Source organism: Peromyscus californicus, unplaced genomic scaffold (assembly GCF_007827085.1).
Source record: "Peromyscus californicus insignis strain IS unplaced genomic scaffold, ASM782708v3 Scaffold_8__1_contigs__length_139910024, whole genome shotgun sequence".
In the NCBI taxonomy this organism is placed as follows: Eukaryota; Metazoa; Chordata; class Mammalia; order Rodentia; family Cricetidae; genus Peromyscus; species Peromyscus californicus.
Window position 1 is genome coordinate 44,164,336 of NW_026294606.1, and position 20,044 is coordinate 44,184,379.

At 39.7% G+C, this 20,044-nt stretch overlaps 1 protein-coding gene across 1 annotated transcript in view; it reads right to left on the bottom strand.

Annotated features, from left to right (window-relative positions):
• The window catches only part of Vps41 (VPS41 subunit of HOPS complex), a 164,014-nt gene that overhangs the window by 100,926 nt on the left and 43,044 nt on the right, over window positions 1-20,044 (bottom strand). The window lies entirely within an intron of this gene.

Below are 20,044 nucleotides of genomic sequence, written 5' to 3' on the forward strand. Positions count from 1 at the left end.
AGCTTTTATCACATTAATTAATTTTGTATCCCCCTCTTCTTTACAATAATTTCAAATTTAAGAATATTTCACTTTTGATGTATTTTCCAAAAATTAAATAACAACTGCATTTTAAATCTCTACATAACCAATTGTTTACTTACTAAAATATTCATATAGGGGTTTTCTAATAAAGTCAAAACTCAGTGACCACTGTCAGCATCACACAACAGCTTTTGCTTTCATTCTTAAATAATGACCAGTTCCAAGTACCTGACACAAAGCTCCATAGCAGCAAGCCTTGAAAAAGCAATCGAGTTCATAGCCGTTAACAACAAAAGAACACATGTAGAGTTTAAAATTACCCCATTTGCCTTGTTGATGAGATAAAGGGAAATACACAAAACAGAATGCTGAATCTTCAACAGGAAAGTTTCTCATAGTCATTAAGGAAAGGTCAGGGCACAATAAGACCCTCACACTTTACAAAGGCTACATACTGACTGATTGCTGAGACAAGTTCCCAAGAATTCTGGCTATAGAATCATTTCACATCTGGATCCCTAAATCACTGCCCAACATTCTGATAGGTAGTCCAAGAAAAATCAGCTAGCTTGAAAAGTTTCTAGCATGTTAGTCAAGAAAAGGTCACTGAAGACGGGGGGTCGGTCCACTTTACAGGAGAATGAACTGATACCCATGCTAATGGGCCAGAGCAAAAATAAGAGCAGCCTTACAGTGCACGGCTATGAGAAAGGACTGAAGATGGGAAGCACTGCAGAGTCAGTAAGGAAAATAAAAAGACAAAGATAGGCAGCCCTGGGAAAGCACTGAGCAAAACATGGCCACTGGGCTGAGCACCAGCCTGAAGGTCAGCCCCACAGCTTTTTGGGCATAAACAATTCCTCGAGTTAGTCATCTTCCGTTCTGATCTTCCATCAAACATTTTATATCTACTTTACACTTGGCAAGCAAAAGCTATATAGACCTCTCACTGTACTTTAACTGGCATCTGTTATAATTGGTTTAAAATTCATCTTCATGGGTGGGCGTGGCCTACTTTTTCTTCCTCTGATGAATAGAGCACTGTCCACAAGTAACTATAAAAATAGTATTTGAGGCCAGAGAGATGGCTCAGCCATTAAAAAGGCAAGGGTTACAATAAAAACATCGAGATTATATTATTGAAAATTAAATAAAATTAAAAATTCAATTCCTAAATCATAGTAACACATATCAAGGATTTGAAAACCTATACATGACTGTACTGAAATGCACAAAGATCACAATATCTTCCCATTGCAGAAAATTCCAGGGGACAGGGTATCGGACACCTTCAAAACTAAATCCACGTGCTGAAGGCAACCAATGCCAAGACTCCATTATAAGGCCTTTTACTGCCAGTTAGAAATCAGAACTAGATTTTTATCCCATACAGTGCCAAGTTTTATGTACTCTATTCTTAGATTCTTGTTACTAAAAGGGCCATGGCCTGTCCAAGTAGTCCCTGAATTTCACTTGTTGGCCCCTAAAATGGGGTCTATGCTTTATTTGATAGTCAAGTTTTGAAGAAAGTGGTGCGCTAAGGAGAGATGTCTCCATCTCACATTAGAAAAAATGAAGCTTCAGTTTCTACGTGTGATCCAAGGCCTGCTAACTAGCTAAGGCAGTCAATGGTATCTCAAGAGCAGATCAAACAAATTTACCATGGTATACCTAGCAGAAACCACATTATTCCATTAACAATACAACAAGGAAAAAAATAATACCTACGAGGTATGGCAATATTTCCTCTCAAATGTATTAGCAACAGATACCTTAAAACTTTCTAGTATTCATTGATTCATTTCCCTGACTACAAATAAACTTAAGCCTTTTCCTTTAGTCTACAAGCAATTAATTTGATCTTTATAAAATACTTATTTAAATCCTTTTCACATTTTTCTCTATTAAGATTTTTCTTGGAGCATGAGTGACGGCTCAGGGGTTAAGAGGTCATTATGCTTTCAGAGGACCCAGGTTTGGCACCCAGCACCCACATGTGATTTTTCTCCAAGATGGTTATAGCTTTATTCATTATGTTATTACCTTAAGTAATTTCAGGAACCCTTTTATTTTCCTGCAAGAAAGGTACCAGTTGAGCTAGCCTCATTTATGAAATAATTTGTCCTTCTACTCCCAAAAGGAAAGATGTTTACCATACTGTAACCATTTATATACAGAGACAACTTTCTGAGCTTTTGAGTGAGTTCTCCTCAGCCATGTTCCTATCAGCTCCACATTGATTTCATTAGTAAATCTGCATATAACTCGGCTAGCACCTTGGTAAGACATCAAGTCAGAACTTCCCATAATGCCCTTGGCTCTTCTCAAGCACTTGTCCTACCATTTTCTTCTGCATTTTCTTCTCTTCTTGACACTTAACATGCTCATTTGATCCAGTCATCCGCTGTAAGCTCACTAACTCAAATGTAAATTTCATGATTCTTTGAAGAATAAAAATTATAATTGTATACACTCTTTCAAAGATCACAATAAAAAAATGCTTCTCAACTTACTTTACCAGACCTGTATAAATCCACAATAACAAATTTTAGCAAGAACATCATGGGGAAAGTACAAGCAAGGACCTAAATGGAAAACCCTGACGAAACTGCTAACAAGCAGAGCCAGTATAGACATTAAAGCCAAGTGTATTCCAAAAATGCAAGTCTGGTATAACATAGAGATGATGCAACACAATTTTATATATTAGTAAAAGAGAAAAATTGTAGAATCATCTCAACAAATATAGAAAGTATTTAACAAAACTCAACATCCATTCATGATAAAAAGCTTTAGCACACAGAAACCTCCTCAGCCTCATAAAGAATATTATATATGACTAGCAGGTATATCCTACCATGATCAGAGGCTTCCTGTTATCTTCATGATGCCGATTCTCCTAATCCAGAAACATGATGCATTTTTCCATAAGAAGTGTCTCTCTACATGAAGTATGTCTCCCTGTAAAGCATGTCACCATAGGAGACACTGTTCCATATGAAGTCTCTCCACATGAAGCATGCCCCCATGAGAAGCCACCTCTCCACGAGAAGTGTGTGTCTCCACATGACACATGTCTCCATATGAAGCATCTCTCCACAAGAAGCCTTCCTCCACTTTAGAAGTATTTAGAAGTCTCTGAAAAGCTTTAGGTTTTCCCTTAGAGTCCTCTGCATTATTCTAGGAGAAGCCTTGATAATAACCAACTTTAATTACTCCTAACATTCACAATCCAACCTCAGTTATAAAATGCATAACAATAGGCAAAATTGTAGTAAGTAAGAATAATGAAAGAAGATCTAAAATGTCCCTACTATAAAAGACAGTGCAGTGAAAAAGACAAAGTTTTGAGGAAGTCTCACATCATCTATTTCCATGGACTAGGAGCTACATTTACTTTGTGACTATTTCATTACATAATTCACATACTTTTCTCTTTTTGCTAATTTTTAGGTTAGAATAAAAGTAATGGGTTTTATCATGCTATCTGCATACATATCTACCATACATTAGTCTTGAAACCAAGCATTGTATTTTTCTAGTTAAATTTTAACAGTTGTTTTAAAATGTCTGGGATCATCATATTTTCAAGGTTTGTGTAGCAAGAATCTTAGAAGGTCTTATTAATAAAATCAAACCTGGAGCCAGGTATTGGGGTGAATGCTGGAAGATCAGAGAAGCAGAACAAGCTACAGCTTCCTCACCTAGACAGTTCCTCAGCTGATTCTGTTTCCTTAGACTGGAAGCTTCTGTGGCCTCATCCCAATGGCTCTCAGCTGAACTGCTGCTCGAAAGCCTGAATGCTTAACCAGCCAAATTGCTTCTAGTTTCTGGTCTCCACGCCTTATATATCTTTCTGTTTTTGCCATCACTCCCTGGGATTAAAGGCTCACTTCTTGGGATTAAAGGCGTGTGTCACCATGCCTGCCTGTTTCCAATGTGGCCTTGAACTCACAGAGATCCAGAGGGATTTCTGCCTCTGGAATACTAGGATTAAAGGTGTGAGTGCCACCACTTTCTAGCCTTTGTATCTAGTGGCTGTTCTGTCTCTGACTCCAGATAAGTTTATTAGGGTGCACAACATTTTGGGGAACACAATACCACCACAAGGTTTGTCTTTCCTTTTTCTTTTGTGTTTATTGTTGCCACACACACACACCCCACCCCATGATTGTCAGACTAATCACATGTTCTATTCTACTTGGATCATCTCTATTTTCAAAAACAAAACCATTGCTTTGAATGTGATAAATGTACAATACCACTTAATTACATCCTCAGCACCAAAATATTTATCTGCAACAATGAAGACAAGCACATATATAGGTTACAATATGAGCATCTGACTGCCATTTTTCCTGTGGTTATCCATGACAGACGCTTATCAGTTGTACTGACAGTTCTATAACAGCAATCCTCCTGCTGTGTTGCCTTTTCTCTGAATTGCAACCCGTCTCCCAGTGAAGGCTTATAACATGAAAATATCAAGGATTGGAAAGCTCAAGCAAGATGTTACCAGATTTCCAAGGCCTTTCTTTCATGGGCTGAGCTGCCTGTCAGCTAGACAAGGGGCTTCAGGGATGCAGCATTTGTGTGTCCTCACCAGGAAGAAGTGGCCTTCTCTATGATGGGGCTGCCTTTGAGTAATCCATGACCCTGTTAGTAGCCACATCAATTCACTGGCTCACCAAGCTGGACTGCACTGGAATGGTATCTTGGTTGTTGATATCCCAGGAACAGTCACAATGCTCTCAGCAATTTGATGTGGATTTTAAATGTTTTCTATTTTACTAATTTCTTACTAATTTTCACTTTATGCCTTAGGAAAAAAAATTGATTTTCTTAATTTCCTGACATATTACTGCATTGCTCAATAATTATAATTATTTACCCACTAATTATACAATGAAGTATTTCCTTATTAGCATTTTCAACAAACCAAAAACCCAGAAAAATAAGTAATTATAATAATTATTTTCTCTCTTTTTTTAATAAAGTCACGTTTCATTCTGCTTCAAATTCACGATGGCAATGATGTCACAGAGATCCCCTCATCCATACAGAATGCTTTCAAATGCCCAGAGGATGCCTGAAAGTGCTAACAGTATTGAACTCTATATATATAAACAAGGAGGAGATGGGGTTCATCTGACAGCCAAAACGGCTACTAAGCAACTAACAAGTAGGTAGTAAAATACAAGGTATGGTAAGGGCAGACTAATGCTCTAGGTAGAAACAAGACGGCATCATGCTCAGAATGGTGCACAATCCACATTTGTGACTTGCTTCTGGGATTCCCAATTTAATGTTTAGACCAGTGGGTCTCAATCTGTGGGCTGCACCTCTCTTGGGAGGGTCACCTAAGAGCATCAGAAAACACAGGTATTTACGATTCATAACAGTGGCAAAATTACAGCTAGGAAGTAGCAATGAAAATAATTTATGGCTGGGGGTTACCACAACAAGGAACTATATTGAAGGGTCGCAGCATTAGGAAGGTTAAGAACCCACCAGTTTAGACAGTTGGCCATGGGCAACTGAACCAATGGAAAGCAAAGAATAACAGAAGATTCACCTAATGTTAAACCCTGGTGTGATGACACTTTGTTTACACAACACACTTCATGTATTTACACAATTTTTTTTGTAACCTAAGACACCGCAGTTTTAAATATTTCATTTTCTCTATTTTAGAGTCGTAGTTTGATGGTGAAATGTCCCCCACATGCTCATGTGTTTAAGCATTGGTCCCCAGCTGGTGGCACTGTTCTGGGAAGGCTGTGGAAGGAACCTTTTGGACATGAGACCTACAGATACACTGCCTTGGAGGTAGACTTGAGGCTTACAGACCCTGCTCTGCTTCCTACCTGAGCTTTGTCTGCTTCCTGATTGGCTCCACAGAACAAGCAGCTGCCCCTGCAGCTCCCTTGCCCATGCTTCCCTGCATGGAGGGCTGTAGTCTGCAATGTCCTCCAGTAAGCTGTTTCTGATAGGGATTTGTCACAGCTGTGAGGAAGGAGCTCAGGAAAGGCTCAGAGTATATGGTTTTAATATGACATTTATGTTATTTAACTATTATCCATACATATTTATTGTTATTAACCCATTAGCGATTTAAAATGGTTTCAAAATTTCACAATACAAGCCTAGTTTTGTCCATTTCTCCTTGAAGTTAAAATAAATTTGTACTTAATTTAAATTCCCTGTAATTTGGTGTTTCAAGGGGTTTAACAGTTCCAGCTTCCCTTAACTTTGAAATGCGGTCAAAACGCTACACTGTTAGTCTGTCCTCTACCTTACGCTATACTACTGATGGTTGTGCTTCTGCTGTCCTCATGCTGAGTCTGACCCTGACTTTCACAGTGCATCATCGTGATGCAAGGTACTTAAAGCTGAGACTGTCTTCCCCTTTGTGGGAGGGGTGCTGACACTGAACACAGGGTCTTGCATACACTGGGCAAGCATTCCATCACAGAACTGCATCTCTATCCCCTGTTTCTTCAAGACAAGGCTTTGCTACGTAGTATACCCTGGTCTTGAACTTGTAATCCTCCAGCCTCAGTCTCCCAACATAGATAATATATCACTTCTCCCTAGGTTTTAAAATGATGTTTTCCATTTTATTTTTATTATATTACTCATATTCTTTATTCTCCTTTTCTCAGAGTTGGATGCTGTCTACTCTTAACTGTAGACAGCTTTTCCTTTGGGTTACTAGCTCACAAAAAAAAATGGCATGGAGTCTTATTAATTATGAAAGCTCAGTCAATAGCTTAGGTTTGTTTCTAACTAGCTCTTACAACTTAAATTAACCTATTTATATTAATCTACGTTTTCCCTCATGCCTTTTTTACTCTCTTTCATCTTGCACCTCCTGTTTCCTCTCTGTGTCCTCTAGCATCTCTCTCGTGCCTAGATTCATCTCCTCTCTTCTCTCTCTGCCTGGAAGTCCCACCTAACTTCTTTCTTCCTTGGCCATTCAGCTCTTAATTAAAGCAATCAAAAGGTGCCTTGGCAAAGACACATCTTCACAGTGTACAAAAAGATTATTCCACAACACTAAACTTGTTACTTAGTGAGTGCCTTAAATGATACATGAACTATGTTTCTATGAAAAATCAACTGGAAAAGTATCAGCTCATTTGATGGTTCTTGGGTTACTTAAAATGAAACTGGGAGAGAAAAGTTAGTAAATCTACCAGTAAAAACTACAATCTTAAACTCTACAAGCAAGAATCTAAAACTATTTTCTTACTATGAAATCAAAACTTTCAAAATAATTTAAAAGACTTTATTGCAGATTAATGATATTTACTCTCACCATACACATTGAAACAGGTTTGTAGCTTATTGTATCGGAAGTTTTCTTTAGAATGTTTTTTGAAGACATGAAATTTTGATTCACTAAAATAAAAAGGAAACGGTCAACTCACAAAGGAAATACTGCAAATGAAAGGTTAAGGACGATTAAACTTACTAATAACAAATTTGCACCTGAGAGCTAAAGCAGTGAGTGTTTACTATGGAAGCAGCACTGAATTTTTAAGTACAGAGTTGGTCAAAGACACTTAAAAATCACAATCCAAAATTGAAAGCCTTCCTAAAAGGTATTTGAGAATATGTATTGGAATTATTGAAAATATATATTCCTACCTGAAAAAAGAAAAGGTGCTTTCCATGGCAGTTTTCTCTTGCATGAGACTGAGAAATGGAAATTATTTAAATTTCTAGAAGCAAATAATCTAAGTAATTATAAATGCTAAAATAAAATAAATATTTTGAGGTATCATGTAGAAAGTATCTGGCTTCATCCAAAAGATATCTGACATTCATCCTGGCTTCTGGGAAGCTATGTGTGTCACAGCTGTTAAGGACTAACAGAGCAGGAGAACAGCCTCACTTGACACTGGGGGTGCTGCCATTGTTGTGAGCTCTAACCAGCTGAGGCTCCCGGGAACTTCCCTGGTCAGCTGACATCTATAGCAGGAGGCTATCACATACAATCTCAGGACAATGGAAGTCTCACATCTGCAGCTGTCCTGGTCTGTAGCTTTCGAACTTTAGCTGATTTTTGATGTGGACCCCATCTGTATGTCTTAGTGATTTTTGGTTTTCTAGTTTTCCCCCATTGCTGGGATAAAACACCGACAAAAGCAACTTAGGGAATAAAGGGTTTGTTTTAGCTTGCAGCTCAAGGTACAGCTCTTCATGGTAGGGAATTCAAAACAATAGGACTCAAGTAGTTGGTCAGATTATGGCCACAGTCAGAAGCAGACAGCAACAAATTCATTCTGCTGCTCTGCTCCTTTTATAGTCCAAGATTCCACCTAGGGAGCAGTACCACCCATGGCGGGCAGGTCTACTTACTTTAATTAACACAATCAAGATGATGTCCCACAGGCATGCCCAGAAGCCATCTCCCAGGTGGTTCTCAATTTTGTCAAGTTGGTAATTAACACTAACCATTATGCCCTGTAATAAATAATCACACTGTGTATGCCCTTATCTACTCACCAAATAAGTGATGAGCATACATGGAAGTCTGGAGAAATGTGCTCTTAAATCTCAATCCCTGGCTACCATATTTTAATGTGGTTATCATTTATATAATCAGAGGCAGAAAGTCCCAAATAGTAGCACTGAATGTATGTTTTTTAAAGATATCATTAAGTGTAAGGGCCCAGAGAGATGACTTTGTGGATAAAGTGCCTATTTGATGATCAAAGTTTAGATCCCCAGAACCTACATAAATACTGTGTGGGCATAGCAGTCCACCTGCAATTCCCAGTGCTTAGGAAAGCAGACCTGATTCTTGAGCAAGCTGGCTAGACAAAATAAGTTTATTAGTGAGCTATAGCTTCAACCAAGAGACTCCTTCTGAATAAATAAGGTGGAGAGAAATCAGAGGACTTATGACATCATCCTGGGGCCTCCAACTGCTTGTGCACAAACATGCAAGTGCAGCAGGGACACGTATGTACCCACACACATGCAAACATGCATATACACATCCATGTACACCACACATTACATACACAAGAGATATTTCTAAGTCTCACCTTTCTATGTTTTGCAAGTTTTCTCAAAGTAGTTATTATGTTTGTATGCAGAGATAAACATCTTTAAAACCTGGCTACCTAGGAAACTGATTCATTTAAAACAAAAGAAACTAAGCATCATTAGCTTTCACCAGTATCACACAGGTAAGGAACTACCACACATGGCTTATGTTAGTGATCACTAGTACATTACCATTTGTACAACAATCCTGTAACATTTAGGAAACAACAAACAAGAAGAGAATTGCAGATGTCTGTAAATGGCCTGCACCTGTCTTGCCATCCATCATCATCCTTCTCACATGGGGACAAAGGTCAAGCATTCTTGTGCCATTTCCACACAGTGCATATAGCAAAACCAAAAGGCTGCCAATGCCTACAACCTCAGGCCAAGCCCTGGAGGCACAAGAACCTGCATTTTTTCCAGAATGGGATAATTTTTTCCCTTTTACTCAAGAGCTGAAGAAAGGAAAGAGTCATATCTAAAGACATATTTGGGTACATGTTAACTAAGATGGGATGCTGGAATAGACACAGAAAAAGAAGAGGGACCAAAGGAAAACAGACTGGAGAGAAATGGGCTCAGCTGTGTTTTCCATTAGCCACAATCTTATTCCTAATGGAGACACGTTTGGAATTCTGGACAATATAAGTGAGTTTGTTAAAAAATCAATAATGTCAAGCTGACACTATAGAACATACAAAAATGTTTCCTTAATGGAATAAAAAAAAAAGAAGAAGAAGCTCAAGTAAACAGGAGGGGGCAAGGACCAGCACACACCTTCTAAATGTAAGTCCACTACATGCGGTGCCAAGTTCTTAAAGAAAAGGCAAAATTATTAACAAATACACCTCATGGGACAATCAATTACCTAACATAAAATACTTGAAATGAATACACTTAGTATGGATTATGCCAGTTCTTCAATTAGGAATAAATCCGTGGTCATTTCAAAAGCTGCTTTTAATGGTGTTCTTAGTGGCAACTCGGTTTCCCCAGACGCTCCTCATCACCCTACCTTAAGCTATCCGTCCCCCAACAGTGAGCCCAAGAAATCAATCTGCTAATGTATAATTTGTAAGGCTCCTCTGACTAACAAATGGATAATTGATCCCTTCACAAATGTTGCATCCATACAGCCAGAGTGGAATGAATAGGACAAGAAGACAGGCTCTCCTTCTCCTGCTCTCAGAGATGCACTAGCTAGGGCCCGACACTGGCATGGTTTCCAGGCCAGTTTACTGCCCCTTAGTCACATCTAGTGAGAAGGTCGCACTTGCATTCCACATGTGAAAAGCAAATGTCCCTGCTTCCATAGTTCGGAAAAGCTCATCTTACTGTATCTTTTACTGGTTATAAGTCCTGGAGGAAGAGAAGGTCTCTACCTGGATTTCATGAGCCAAGAAAAGCATGCCTGGCCATAGGTGGTCTACAAATCACAGAACAAAAACTACATTTATTTTCCCACTGACCAACCTTTAACGATACAACAGCAAACCTCAGGAGCCATCAGACTTTATCTCAAGCAGGAAAGCCTTCTTTGTTCCAAGATGGGGAATACGTTTAACAGAAAACAATCTTGAAGTGAGGCATTTTGTGAACATCTCCAGAAAAGCTCCAAATACAGGCTCAGTAAAGGCAAAAGAGAAGATGTAAAGTTCCAGCTGGCTCTAGAGGAAAGCCACACATTCACTGCTGCTCAACCTCTGGTCGCTGAAATCACTCTTGAGTACCTGGGCAACTGGCAGCCATCCATGCTTCCAATGCAAGGTGCTCTCCCTAAAAAGCTCAGAGGATGAAACAGTCAGGTACTATTCTAGGTTGACTGCTTTGTAACAAATACCCTTGTGACCACTGTAGCAGGCTGACTGCTTTGTAACAAATATCCTTGCTGACCACTGTAGTAGGCTTACTGCTTTGTAACAAATACCCTTGTGACCACTGAAGTAGGATTACTGCTTTGTAACAAACATCCTTGCTGACCACTGTAGTTGGCTGACTGATTTGTAACAAACACCCGTGCTGACCACTGTAGTAGGCTTACTGCTTTGTAACAAACATCCTTGCTGACCACTGTAGTTGGCTGACTGCTTTGTAACAAACATCCTTGCTGACCACTGTAGCAGGCTGACTGCTTTGTAACAAATACCCTTGCTGACCACCTTAGCAGGCTTACTGCTTAGTAACCAACATCCTTGCTGACCACTGCTTCTCCTTCCTCAGTAATAACAATCGCATTGTATATTTTTGAACTTATGACAACAAGCAATATAAATAATGCTGAATAAAAGAAAAACAAGCAATGTAGCCTTTTGTTATTTATGGTCCCACTAACAAAACAAACCTATTTACGAGCACACCAGGTCCACATCTTCCAACAGGCTATGAAATCATGAATCCACTAAATCCTGTTCAGGAGAAAATTCCTTAATGACATTTACTACATATACTTCTCATTATGAAAAATGGAGAAGGGGCAAAGATATCAAATTAGCACTCATAACAAATATTAGCAACTGAAAATATCCTGTTCTAACTCTGCTTTAGTAGTATTAAGTGATAATGAATGGTGAATGTTATACTGTTATATTTACGAAAATTTTAAGTTTTCAACAACTCAAGGCACCAGTCTTCCAAGGAATATGAGTGGCATTCTCTTCCATTCCTTAAGTTCACTGTCATGCAGAAGAGGTCTGCTTGAATGTGGTCAGCAAAGCTGCTCATGGAAAGATTGCCAGCACTGGCTTTGCATTGAACCCTGCTGCCCCTTGCCCTCATGACTCTCCACATCTGACAGTCTCCTCCACTGGCTCCTATTTACCTACATTTCCTCATTTCTCTGCTGCCATTTTAGTTACAGCTTCTCAGGCCCCATTCTGGACTGTGGTACCTTACCTGCCTCTCAATGATCAGTATTCACTTCATTTCAGCTCAGACCTCATCACGGAGCCCAATACTCACACACTGCTCTACTCAAGTAGACCCTTCTAGATGCTCACCTCTGTCCATTTAGACAGTCCTGCCCAAAGTTCCCTCACACAGACTAAGACACTCATTCCTATCTATCATTCTCTCCCTTCCAGGCAGTTTTGGCGATCTTGATTTTCAATTGTCCTCTTTAACTTCGCATCTTTGGCTTGAATACACCAAGCACAGCCTCCTCCTGTTCTCCCACCTAGAAAATCTCTGCCCTGAGTCAAAGCAGTATCCACTCATCAGGGGAAGACTTTTTTAATCGAAATGAAACAAGGAAGTGAATTTCCTTCTGTCATTTGCACACATGCTTTCTTTTGGTTAAGGCTCCTTCCCCACCCCACCCACACCTCCCTGAGCCCTCTCCTTTCCATTCCATGTTATATGTGTCCAATTATTCTTTTCATCTCCTTCCTTAAAACTTCTTTTTCTCCCTCTCATGGACCCCTTTCTAGTTCAAGATATATAGCCACACTAACTCCTACATAGTGACACATATATAAAAATTAGAAGCTAGGATTTAAATATTCCAAATACATGCACCTCTTTTCCCCCTGAACCCAGGTTAGTTTACTGGCTCTTTTCCAGTTATATTCACTCTCCCCAAACTTCAAGCCTTCCTTTTCTTTACAGCTAAATAAAATTCCATAACACACACCTATCATCATTACCATCACATTTTCATTACCCGTTCATCTGTTGAGGGACATCTATGCTGATTCCATTTCCTCGATACTATAATAAAGTAACAATAAACACAGATAAATGTGCAGGTATCTCTGTGGTAAGACACACAGTCCTTTGGGTGTTTACCCAGTAGTGGTAGAGATAGACCATATTGTAAAAAAAAAAAAAGCTCAGTGAGCCTCAGGTATGAAAATCAGTAAGTCTGAAAACAACTAAATAATGAAATAAACAAAAGCCTTGTAAAATAAACAAACAACTAGAGAAGAGAGAAAAACAATTTTGTTACAATGTTGTTTTCCTAAACTTTTAAAAAAAGTTTTAGAGACTGGTAAAACCTCAAAATAACTTTAAAGGAAAGAGCTAGCCTCTGACCTGTCGTGGCCCTTCCAGAACCAAAAGTGTCACAGCTTCAAATTGGGTTTGAATAGCTGACAAAGCTGACACTCACTGGGCCATCATATCCCCATAATACTAAGTATACTTCTCAGTTAAATGGACATCTATGCAAGAAATGCACTTCTGAGGTCTCCCTCTCTAACACTGCCGGCAGCTGAGGGCAATCGGGCTGAAATGGAAGCTGCTTTGTCAGTAAGGATTCCTTCCAAACAGAGAGAACAAGAAAGTAGCAAACCCATCCCAATGACCTAAAAAAAAAAAAAAAAAAAAAAAAAATCAACCCACTTTATTAGAATTTATTTTCTATTTTGAACAAACAGAAGAGGTACGTGATAAAATGTAGTAGGGTTCATTGTATGTTGCATTTTAAATTTTCATATAATAGCTAAAATATCCCCTTCACAACCCAATAGCCATTGCCGACTATCAACTTACACTTTCCAAAGTTCACTCTTACTTACTTAAGCAAAGCTAATCTGAAGGGGAAAGTATCTGAGAAACTATACAGCAGTGACAAGCCAGGAACATGAATACCTCTACCCTAACGGTATGAATGACAGCATGCCTCTCACTGAAGGTGACATCAGCTGTGCTCCAGCTGTGCTCCTCCAAGAGCTCCTGAACAGCACAACCCACTGAACTGTAGGCAATATTTCCCCTAGTGGCTCCTAGGCTTAATAGTTCACCATCACCACCCTCAACACTACAAAATCAATGTCAATAATACAGGCAGGTTAAAATGCATAGAGTTCACTGTTCACATACAAATCTCCAGGCAGCCCTAAATATTTTCTCCTTTCCATGGTAAGAATGCTGTTTAATAAGGAAGACATCTAATACAGTTTTTTTTTCCTTCTTTGTGTGTTCCTGTGTGTGACATGTACATGTGACATGTACAGAGGGGTGTACTTGTCCTTGCATGTGAAGGGCAGACACCAGCATCGGGAGTCTGCCTCCATCATTTCTTACCTTAGGTTTTGAGATAGGGTCTCTAACTGAAGCTGGCCACTAACCAGGAGGGATCCACCTGTTCCTGTTCCCTTCTTACTAGAGCTGAGGTTACAGGCACACCCTGCTACACACAGCTTTTCCAGAGGTGCTGAGATCCAAACTCCGGTCCTCAATACTTCTGTAGTACCTTCTGTGGAATATTCCTTTACACTGTGTGAATATATCACTGTGATTGGTTTAATAAAGAAACTGACTGTCCAATAGCTGAACAGAATAAAGTTAGGCAAGAGAAACATACTGAGAATGCTGAGAGGAAGAAGAGTGAAGTCTGGAGTCGCCTGCAGACACAGAAAGAAGCATGATGGGCATGCCATACTGAGGAAAAGTACCAAGTCATATGGCAAAGCATGGATAAGAAATATGGATTAATTTTAAATGTAAGAGTTAGCTAGTAACAATCCTGAGCTATTGGTCGAGCATTTATAATTAATATATGATCTCCATGTAGGTTATTTGAGAACTGACCAGTGGAGGGCAGGGAGTCCACATATATCTTCTGTGACATCTTTGAGCCCTTCACATATTACTTTTAATTAGCCATTTGAATATGACTAGCCTGTTCTAATGACTTAAAAATCAAATCACCTTATTAAGAAAATAAGTGTGCAGGACTTGAACTTGAATATCCTACATATAACATGACAAAACAAAACCCATATGGAAATGAGATGAATGGAAAGAAGCTTTAAGGAGAAGTCTTCTTGTCTGAAAAATAAAGAATGTAATTCTACCCTTTCATGACATTAGATCACTGCTTCTCCCCCCCCCCCCCCCCCCCCCGAGATCAAAACTAGGGCTCTACCACTGACTAAATTCCTGGCCTTCACTGCTATCTTAAGCTACTTTCTGACCTTGAATTGTTATCATATATGAAAGTGCTTAAAAAGTTTCTGATGGGCACTAAAATATCCTTAAGTACCGTTTTTCTTAACTTTAAGAATATCTTCAACTCAAGAGATTTTAACCACCACTACCACCCCCCATAAGAACACAGGACTTGATGTGTGTGCTGTAAACTTGGAGGGCCACAGGCTAGCACCATTAGTAGCTCCTCCTGACACCTTAGGCTACCGTCTCCACCCAGTGTCCAAGACAAAGAGCTTTGTGAGTGCCTGACTGGGAAGGCTCAGACCTGCTGCTGCGCACTCACTGCCAGAACACTGCCACCTCTGCAGTGCTGGGGCACAGAGCAGCCTTTCTGCCTGCAGAAGACTTATTAGATGGATGGTGCTTGTCTAAATCCTAACAACCTTTAAAAGAACAGAGGGGATTTAGGAGGGATTGCCCTCTAAAAAAGTCATGTCCTGCTGATTCCTACACCTTTTTCTGTGAACCTTCATCTTCTGCTGATGTCTGCTGCATCCCATGAACAGCAGCAGAAGGCTGCCTTGCACACAACACCAGACACTAAGTAACCTTATGCCCACAGCCTTTGCACATACTTCCTGCTGCAGCTTCCCATCTAGGCTATGATACCACTTTTTAAGGGAAGTCTCCAGTTCTTTCTGGAGTTTTCTAGTGATACATTCTAAGGAATTGCATTCTTTCCCTTCTTTTACTCTTACACTAGACAAACATTCACCATCTGGACACAGACTGCTTCAAGGACAGAAGTCCACAGTGATGAACAAAGCAAAAGGGCCTTGCCCTTATTAAGCTATGAAAGCTTGGCATGCCGTTCAGCTTAAGACCAACCCTGCAGACACCCTCTGCTGCAGGTGGATGAACAACAAGTCCAGACCTGGAGCTTATCTTCCCAGAGCCTTCAGTATCCTCGTCTGCATCATACTGCTCTGAGACAATATTACATTTCCTAACAACTCAGATGAACATCTTGGACAGGCTAGTCTCACCATGGTACCTCAAACGGCTGTCTGCAATATTACATCTGAGATAAGAAGGAGAACTAAAAGGCCCTGCTACAGAAGTCAAGGTGATTCAGGCAACTGTGGAAGGAACAAATAAAAGCTTTTCTTCCTGGCAGCCACTCTGCCAATAAAAAATTGCTGAAAACCAGCCAAATACTGCATTGGTCCTGAGGTCATTATGAAGCGATCCTTATTACTAGAATGCCACTGTGTTAAAAGGATAAACAGTTAAGCATTTATTCCAAACATAGATAATGTGAAATGAAATACTACTCAGTTTTCAATGGGGACATATAATATGTAAAGTATGGTGAAAAAAAATTTAATTGAGCAAATACTTTCCTTGGTCATACACAAAGCCACCAAAAACATAAAATAATAGAAAAAGAAAAACTGTCACCAAATTGTTGTAAACATGTTATAAGGAGACCAATTTATTAATGGTTTGGTTTAATAAAATAAGTTTAACCATTCTAAATACCCTACATGACATAAGCAGAATGTAAGGGGGGGGGGGGTGGACAAACCAGGTCTGCCTTTGAGGAGTCTGTGATCTTAGCACTTTGAGCTTCTATGAAATAATTTAACACATTAATTTCCAGATCATAACATCAAATCAGCTGACCCAGAGTGGGGGACTGCACTATGTTTAATTGTCATCAGTTTGCCAGCAAATTTTGAGAAGGTTTGCATGAGGAACAAGAAGTCATTATTAAGTGAACATCATATACATATTCTTCTGCCTGTGAACATCAAGGGCAATGTCACAGAGAAGATGGGTCACCATTTCCATGAGCAAGACAGGCAAGCACATTCTACCTAGCTCCAGCTATAGCATGGACTGCAGTTCAGGAGAACACTGTGAAGGTCAACTGCAAGTCCTGCAAACTACCCAGAAGGGCAGCTATATTCCACTGGAATCTGGGAGCCTCTTGCTTGCTGCTGGTGAAAAGGAGAATGAAAGCCTAGCATCACTTTAGGAAGATTACTTGGGCAGCTGTGTGAAGGATGGATTTGCAGAGACATGAGACAGGGAGATCAGCTGGGCTTTACTGCAATAACCCATGTGAGATTCAATAAAGGCTTGAACAAGGGTGGTGGCAATCTGAAGAACTAGTGGAGGGGAGAACAAGATAAAGGAAGCATCAGGAGAATAGACAGAGAACAATGGGGCAGATGACAGGGATAAATGTCAGAGATGAAAGTAAACACCGAGGCATAGAAAAGAACGGGGCCTTCTGATGACACTTACCAGCATAAAAAAGACTACTCTTTGCAATGAGGCAGAGTGACTTTTTTTTCTCCTTCTGCAATTATATAGAAAAGAATGAGAGACTTTGCCTTGTAGGCCCACTAGATCCCAGGGAAAAAGAGCATTTGATGTCTTATTAAAAGGCAGGCCTCTATTGACAGCAATGCTGCTGCTGGCCTATGGCGCCAGAATTCAGCGCAGAAAGCATGGTGTCGTTCCTTCAACTCCGACAGTAACCTGCAGTGGCAATATCTGCACATGCCACACAATCCAGTTGATCTGTGTTACTATAAACAATAAGTTTGCCCAAAAAGAAACCAAAATTGGCTGGGCATTGGTGGCACATGTCTTTAATTCCAGCACTTGGGAGGCAGAGGCAAGCAGATCTCTTTGAGTTTGAGGCCAGTCTGGTCTACAGAGCAAGTTCCAAGACAGTCAGGGCTATACGGAGAAATCCTGTCTGGAAAAAAACAAAAAACAACAACAACAAAAAGAAAGAAAAAGAAAAAGAAACAGAAATTAGTTTTAATGTCCAGATGAGTATAGAGAAAGGTGGACATAGTGTTGTGGAACTGACCTGACCATGTTCCCATGATAGCTAAATTATAGGATGTGTAACACTACAACACCATGCACAAAGTTTTTCTCTTTTTTCCCAAGAACAATGCAGTGGAGTCATGTGTTTTAATAAGAGTACAACACTAGAAATGAGATGCCATCCTTGAGAGTATATAAATATGAAAGAATAAAGAACATGCTACTGTTCTTTAAAATCAGCTCCTAAGAAAGCTACCCTTGCACTGCTGTTCTGAGGACCTGCCATATAATGGCTCAAGAAGCGCAAACAAGTTCAAAGACATCTTTGGCTACAAAGAAAGTTCAAAGCTGACATGAGGTCCATGAGACCCTGACAGCCCCAAACACACACAAAAGCCAAACAATGCCAAATGCCTGTCCATGACCCACTTTACAATGGCATGAGCATCTTATGGGCCCACAGCCATTCCTGTTTTTCCACCACACAAGTCAATGATCCTATTACTGACAAAGGAAAAACAACCCACTAGCAATAAAGATGTTCTCCTGTTTCTCATTATCATTTCAACTCTGCTGCAGCAATGCAAAATGCCAAACATTCACGAGGTTAAAGCCCTTCTATTCAAGAGTTAGTAAAATCACTCATCTAAAAAAGACAATACAAATAGTTTACATAACCAAATCATTAACCAAAGTGCACATGGCCTAATTTACTTCTCCAGGACCTGATAAAGAAATACCACCCCACAATTCACAAATTCAGCTGGACTTTTCCCCACAAAAACTACTGCTGTAAAGCTCAGTACAAACACCGACTCCCAGCAGGTCATTTCTCAAGTGGATTACACCTCTCAACATTTCCAACAGGAAGAGGGATGCTAGAAACAAAGCTGCAGCTGCTCTGCATTGAAAAGAAACTGCTTCAGTCGCTTCCCCAGACCATCCCTGGATGGAGCTCACCTAGCTAATTACTAAGTTCTATGTGCACCATATGATAACGATAGGCCCCTCCCAAACAGACAAAGGACCTAATGCAGCAGCCAGTAGAGTTGATGTCAGAGTATGGGCACTACATAAGCCTCTTTTGCTTTTCTTTTTCCTTCTTCCTTCCCTTTTTCCCAGTCTTATATACAATAAACATTAAATCCCACTACATGAATAAATTAACATATATTCTTCAAGGAGTATAAAAATGCCTGCAGTTAAAAGTCACTCTTCACTTGATTCACCTTCTGATATTTATCATTTATCCAGTCTTGCACTATATACTTTACAAGCATTAGCTCAAATAACCCCAAATTGTTACATAAATCTGAGATATGATTGTGGACGTTCTGAAGATGAAGAAAATAAAAACACGTCTTTAAGCACTTGGGAGGCAGAGGCAGGCGGATCTCTGTGAGTTTGAGGCCAGTCTAGTCTACAGAGCGAGTTTCAGGACAGGCTCCAAAGCTACACAGAGAAACTCTGTCTCAAAAACCAAATTAAAAAAAAAAGAAAGGAAGGAAGAAAGGAAGGAAGGAACGAAGAAGGAAGGAAAGAAAGAAAGAAAGGAAGGAAGGAAGAAAGAAAGAAAGAAAGAAAAATACACACACACAAACTATAAATGAGAAGACTGACACATATTTACTCCATTAAAAAATTATGAACTGTAGCCGGGCGGTGGTGGCGCACGCCTTTAATCCCAGCACTTGGGAGGCAGAGCCAGGCGGATCTCTGTGAGTTCGAGGCCAGCCTGGGCTACCAAGTGAGTTCCAGGAAGGGCGCAAAGCTACACAGAGAAACCCTGTCTCGAAAAACCAAAAAAAAAAAAAAAATTATGAACTGAAATGGCTATAACTGAGAAATTTAAACACAAGCAACATACTAGAAGGTATCTGCCAATCTTTTAAAGATTTACTATTTTTATTTGTATGTCTGTGTGCCAGTGCATATAGATACCTGTGGAGGCCACAAGAGAGTGTCAGCTTCCCTGGAGCTGGAGTTTACAGGCAGTTGTGAATTTCCCATGTGGTTGCTGGGAACCCAACTCATTTCCTCTACAAGAGCAGCAAGTGCTCTTAACCACTGAACCATTACACAAATACAGGTAGCATTTTTACAGAATAATATATATGTTAAAACATGGCACAAACATATCATATCTTTTTTAAAACTTAAAGAATCAAATATATGCCAATGAAATCAATAAAGCTCATATTCAAAATACCAAGATAATATAAAAGTAGAGATATCC